This window comes from Podarcis tiliguerta, assembly GCF_965153285.1.
Source record: "Podarcis tiliguerta genome assembly, chromosome: 8".
Lineage (NCBI taxonomy): Eukaryota > Metazoa > Chordata > Lepidosauria > Squamata > Lacertidae > Podarcis > Podarcis tiliguerta.
This window is the reverse complement of record NC_139541.1, coordinates 21,889,907-21,895,906: the sequence shown is the minus strand read 5'-3', so window position 1 is coordinate 21,895,906 and position 6,000 is coordinate 21,889,907.

Here is a 6,000-nt window from a genome sequence, read left to right as displayed (position 1 = left end):
GGTCCCGGTCCACCAGTTGAAGACCAATGGTATAGCAGGGCTGCCATATGTCCAGATTTCCCCAGACACTACCAGTATTTCAAAGGCGGAATAGTCATCTGGAGGGAGTTTCCGAAAGGCTCCACAACTTGGGGGGGGGGAGTCACGGTTTTTACTTTTTGAAATATGGCAACCCTATGTATAGACCAGTGTTTGTCAACTTTGGGCCTCCAGTGGTCATGGATGATGGGAGTTGTAGTCCAAAAACAGGTGGAGGCCCAAGGTTGAGAAACATTTGTACAGTGGTACCTCGGGTTACATATGCTTCAGGTTACAGACTCCGCTAACCCAGAAATAGTACCTCAGGTTAAGAACTTTGCTCCAGGATGAGAACAGAAATTGTGCAGCGGCAGCACGGTGGCAGCAAGAGGCCCCATTGGCTAAAGTGGTGCTTCAGGTTAAGAACAGTTTCAGGTTAAGAACGGACCTCTGGAACGAATTAAGTACTTAACCTGAGGTACCACTGTACAGACAATACTGATCTACATGCCACCCCTGCTTGAAATTCTATGCAGGAGCACTCTTGGAAGAAAGCCAGTGTGGTGTAACGGACAGAGTGCTGGACTATGACCTGGGAGACCAGGGTTTGAATCCCCTCACAGCCATGAAGCTTACTGGGTGACTTTGGGCCAGTTACTGTCTCTAAGCCTAGCCTGACAGGGTTGTTGTGAGGGCAAATTGGGGCAGGGAGAACGATGTGCACCACCTTGAGCTCCTTGGAGGACAAGGTGGGATATAAATATGTATGTGCATCACAAATTTGCAGCTGGTGAATATCCTGGATATTTGCAGATCTTCACATAATTTTAAAGCATATTCCTGCTGTAGAGGGATTAACAGCAGGAAAAGAGGAATGGATTTTATGTGCCCTAATTGCTTCAAGCCTGGAAGGATAAATATCCACCATCAATAATGCAATGGCTTGGTGACCTCAACACCCTTGCTAAATTTGACTGCACTTCATATAAATACCAGCTTCATATATTTGGATGCCATCTATATTGATCTGTATGTGTAAACTGAGACCGATGTACGTTGAAATGTATTGTGAATGTGAGCTGACCAGGAAGGGTATGCGTGTCATTCTCTTTGTATTGTTTTCCTCTTTCTTTTACGATTTGCAAAAAGGATTTTTTAAAAAAAAGCACATATATTTTAAGGAGTCTGTAGCTGATGCCTTTGACAGCCAGGTTAAAATGGTCCCATCATGGCACCCTTCAACCTACAAGGCACCAGGAGAAGACAATCTAGCATGCTCAGTGTTCAATCTAAAATGCCCCCCTTCATCTTGCACACCTCCCTGTCCTGGTGATGTTCACCCAAGTCTATGCCATCACTCACAGCCACAGAAATTCAGTAAGAATGGCTTTCAAGCCTCTTGGAATAGCCAACCTAACATCTAACTGATATACACTAAAGCAGGGGTAGGGAACTTTTTCCCGAGTCAAGTTTGCTAGTGTGAAACCTCTCAAGGGCCACATGGCAGCACATGGTGGTGCAACGATTATGCCTACAGCTATGTACTACTATGTACTATGTATTGTACTACAGCTATGCAATGGTCAGAGGTTTCTTCTACATTGAAATTTATCCATCCAGGTAAGTAAGAGGTATTATTGCAGTTCAAGGAGACATCCCAGCTTCAAGGAGGGTAGGGGGAGACTAGAGGAGTGGGGCATGGGGAGGGTGTAGCCTGGACTGATTCCTGAGGGCCAAACAAAGAGTCTCAGGGGGGCACATTTGCCCTCTAGGATTAGGTTTCTACAGCCCTCAGCTAACAGAAGGGACTATAGTGGGCAAGATGGAAGGCGGCAGATTAAATGGACATCTCTCAGGGATTCTGTAGCTGGCATTCCTGCATTGTAGGGGGTTGGACTGGATGATCCTTGGGGACCCTTCCAAATCTATGGCACCTGCCATAGGGTAGCAGCTGCATCTGAACCAAGCAGCAATGAAGTGGGCAAGGCCATAGACCCCCAAACTGAACTGTGGGACCTCTATAAGAGGGTTTTCTGGCTTTGACAGCCCACCATCCCAGCTTGAAACTCAGCAATTGCTATAGCTTACAAAGCACACCGCTAAGCCCCCCCCCCCCCCGCCTTCTCTCGCACGCTTATTGTGTGTGTTTTCACAGAGCCTTGCACTTCAGGAGCAATTAGCAGCGGAGTTGAACTAATTCCCTGCGCCGCAGCTCCAACACAAACAGCACGCGCTGGCTCCCACTCGGCACCTCTGCGCACACTCACCTCTGTGTTTGAGAAGGGCCAGGCCGGTCTTGCCAAGAACAACACAAATAACTCAGGGCTTCTTCAGGTTAAGAGGCGGCCTTGGAGGGGCAGAGCAGCCTGGCCAGCATGTTGCACTCTCTCTCTCTCACACACACAAAAACATACACACGAGTCCACTCAGCAACCGGCAGAAAGGCAGCCTGTGTTCCAAGGGCCTGGGGTCAAGGAAGAAGAGGACGGAGGAGGAAACAAGGCCCTGTGTATGCAGAACTCTTCCCCTGCCCCAGATACGTACACCCCCCGTCACGACTAAAGGTGGAAGGGAAGGACGGGCGATGCAAGGCCGTGGCTGTGGTTTCAAAACAGCTCCGGCTTTCGAAGAGCTCCATTGAGATGATATAAATACTCTGCAAACAGCACCTGTGTGGGCAAGAGACCCAGGCGTGCTGGCCAACACTGCTTCAACACTTACAGCTGAAACAACAACAGCCGGGGGGGGGGGGAGAGAAGAAGGGAGGGAGCTCCAAGGGCGTTTCCAGCTTCCAGACTGGGAAGGAGCAGTAGAGCACAGCAACGTGAGGACCCAGGGCCAGGAAGCATTTGGGGAGTGGGAAAGCACCAGCTCTCCCTGAGCTGCTCGAACAAAACAAGGCGTCCTGCTCGGGAGCGTTTTGTAAGCAGAGTTGTGACTTGCCAGAACTGCTTTCTACACAAATTTCTTTTCCCCCTCTCCTAACTATGCATACTTAGGTGGTGTGGGCTTCCCATGAGTTCCATGAAGGCTGTGCTTCAGGGGTTGCCAACTTTTTTAGGCCCGTGGGCACATTTGGAGATGCTGTGGGCACCACCTCCTCTGGTCATTTCACACCCTCAGATCAGTCCGCGACATAAAGACTAAAAATGTGCGCACACACACTTCCCCAAGAGATACGGGGGGGAAGTCTAGTAGAATTAGCCCGAGCCTTGGAAAGCACAGAGCTGAAAGAGGAAGTGGGAATGAGAGTCAACCTTCCAACTTCGCCTTTATGGGCTTTTCAAGGGAGAAAAAGGCAACCACCCATCACCACTTCATGGCTAAGGGGGAAGTGATGGAGGAAGAAGTGGAGAAACTTCACAGGCCTCATGAGAACAGCAGAAGGGCCCCACTGCCCCCACAAGTGCCGAGTTGGTGACAGCTCATCTACTTGCTCAAGCCACGGGGTGGGTGAGTGGCCGGCGAATTGAGATCTATCGAGGAAAGTTGCCGTACAGGTTTCCTCACCAAAGATGAGGACCTTGGCTGGCTGTGTAGAACAAAGAAGCAGTTCTAAAGAGTTGGACTCCACCTGCTGGAAATAATTTTGATCACATGACTCAGGGTTTATAGCCACAAGGCTCTCGCAGGCAGATTTATAGGATGGAAACATCAAGATCTTAGTTAGCTGGCCTTGCTCTTTCCCTCAAAGTGAATCGGTGGTATGACAGCCCTATGGATTACGCTGCAGAACTTGCAACGTAAATTGTAAAAGAAACAAATAACACGTTCAAGGCAGTAACAGAAGTATGGGGAGCTAAAACTGCCATCGTCCCTGGCTATGTTTCCTATGGCTGATGTAGATCAGTAACATCGGAAGGGCCAAAGGTTACCCATGCCTACTGCAAGGACAGGAGAGGGAAACCTGTGGCCCTCAGCCTAATATCATATAGGTGGCAAAGAAGAAAAATGGGGTGAAAAAGGGAGAGGGAGAAAGAGAAAGGCACAAAGAGAAAAACACAGATGGATGTGGTCCATTTGCTTTTGGCTCCCACCTGACCCACTGCTTGCAGGTGTCCCCTGGCAGATCACCGAGGAGGGAATGTGGCCCTACATAGAAAGGTTCCTCCTCCCACAGAGAGTAATAAAATCCTGTCTTATCAGGGATCAACCAAATGCAATTTATAAACCTCTACAGACTTTACAATAACTGCATGGTGGTCTGAAAGGCAGCCCACACACCTAAGTACTTTGGGGGTGGCAACAGTCTGCATACACATCATCCATTTAAAGCACAGCTCCCCACAAGGAATTCTGGGAACTGAATCTTAACTCGCAAACAGCTACAATTCCCAGCACCCTTAACTACAGTTCCCAGGATTCCAGTGTGTGCATGTGTGTGCTTTAAATGTATGGTGTGCATACAGCCAATGTCACACACTTCAGGTTTCAGAGGAAGACTTTAGGCTCTCCAAGTCTTTCTCTTTTTCCATTGTTTTAAAGAGTTGCAGAAAAATCGACAGGTTACTCGCCCCCTCACCCACACCCCCGCCGTGTCTCGTGGAAACCAATCTTACTCAACAGAGACAGCTAGACAAGAGGATGTTTAAAAGCCCAGGTTATAAAAGAGAAAATTAAAAACAACCACAGCCTGCTCTTCGACTTAGTTTACTTTTCCTAGTGGTAAAATGCACGTTCAAGGAAGACGAATGGGAAAGTTCGGGTGACGCTAGCTCTAGAAACAGGAAGGATGAGGTGAAACTTGGAATGCTGAACTGTGGTGTGGGCAGCTGTCCAAGGTAGCTCTCCAGATATTCTCAAACTGCCCATGGAGCAGCCTGCAACCTTGGAGACACCGTTGTCTCTTTAATAAAAAGTCATTTGCCCGTCAGAGAGGAGACAACACTTCTGCACGAACCAGTAGGATGCGGACATGAGTTGTACCATGCAGACTTTCTGGAGCATAATCTGGTCCTCAACACGCCTGGGCCCAGCTGCTCAGCTCTTCGAGTGAAATCTCTGTTGATCTCTTTGGAGCACATTTGTAAACAGCTCGGCAGCTTGTCCGCTCCATGCAGCCAGCACTGAGTTTAACGCAGAGACGCTGGAAACATGAATGACTGCATGCAAACCCCAGCAGGAGATTGCTAGGATATGTCACGCCTCTCGTGGACATCTTGTAACAGAAGCCTTCCCTCTTTCTGGGGAGGGGCAGGGAAGCAACAGAGCAGCATTGCTGGCAAAGGCAGTCCACTTTCACCATCTAGTGGCCCCCCTCAGAAGTGCGCAGAGGTTGGTTCCATCCTAAATTCCTGCAGAAAGTATACCAATCTGGTTCTGAAGGGTCTTGCAGCTCTGAATATGATATGGGTTGGTACACAACAAAGGCTGTATGCTGGGAATGAGTTTTATATTAAAGGGGTGCACAGTATTCCCCAGAAACTGTTCCAGTGGCTAGGGGTTAATATTACTTCATGCCGCAAGCCCTTCATTACTTCTGGAGATAGGAACCTGTGATTCTCCAGCTGCTGTTAATACTCTCATCAGTCCCAACCAGCACAATCAATGGTCAGAAATTATGAGCTGGAGCCCAGAAACATCTGGATGCCCACAGTACTTGAGCACATCAGCACTGTCTTCTCCTACAGTTTCCAACAACTAGTACAATACAATCACATCTTGTGCAGGGGTTATAGTCCAGGAATGCCACAACTACTCTTACCTACCAAGCAAGGCAGGGGCTCTTGCAGGGCCATCCAAGTTTGTGCTTCTTTTTGTTATTTAGATTGAGTTAACTCTTCCATTTTCTAAAGGAAAACTTCTTGTACTACCTACTTAATACAAAATGTTATTGGGACTCTTATCAGCACCAGCCAGCATCGTCAATAGTTATGGATGACAGGAGTTGCAGTCTAGCAACCACTACAGTGGAACCTTGGGTTACGTACCGTCCTCCTTACGAACACTTCGGGTAACGAGCTCCGCTAACCCGCAAGTAGA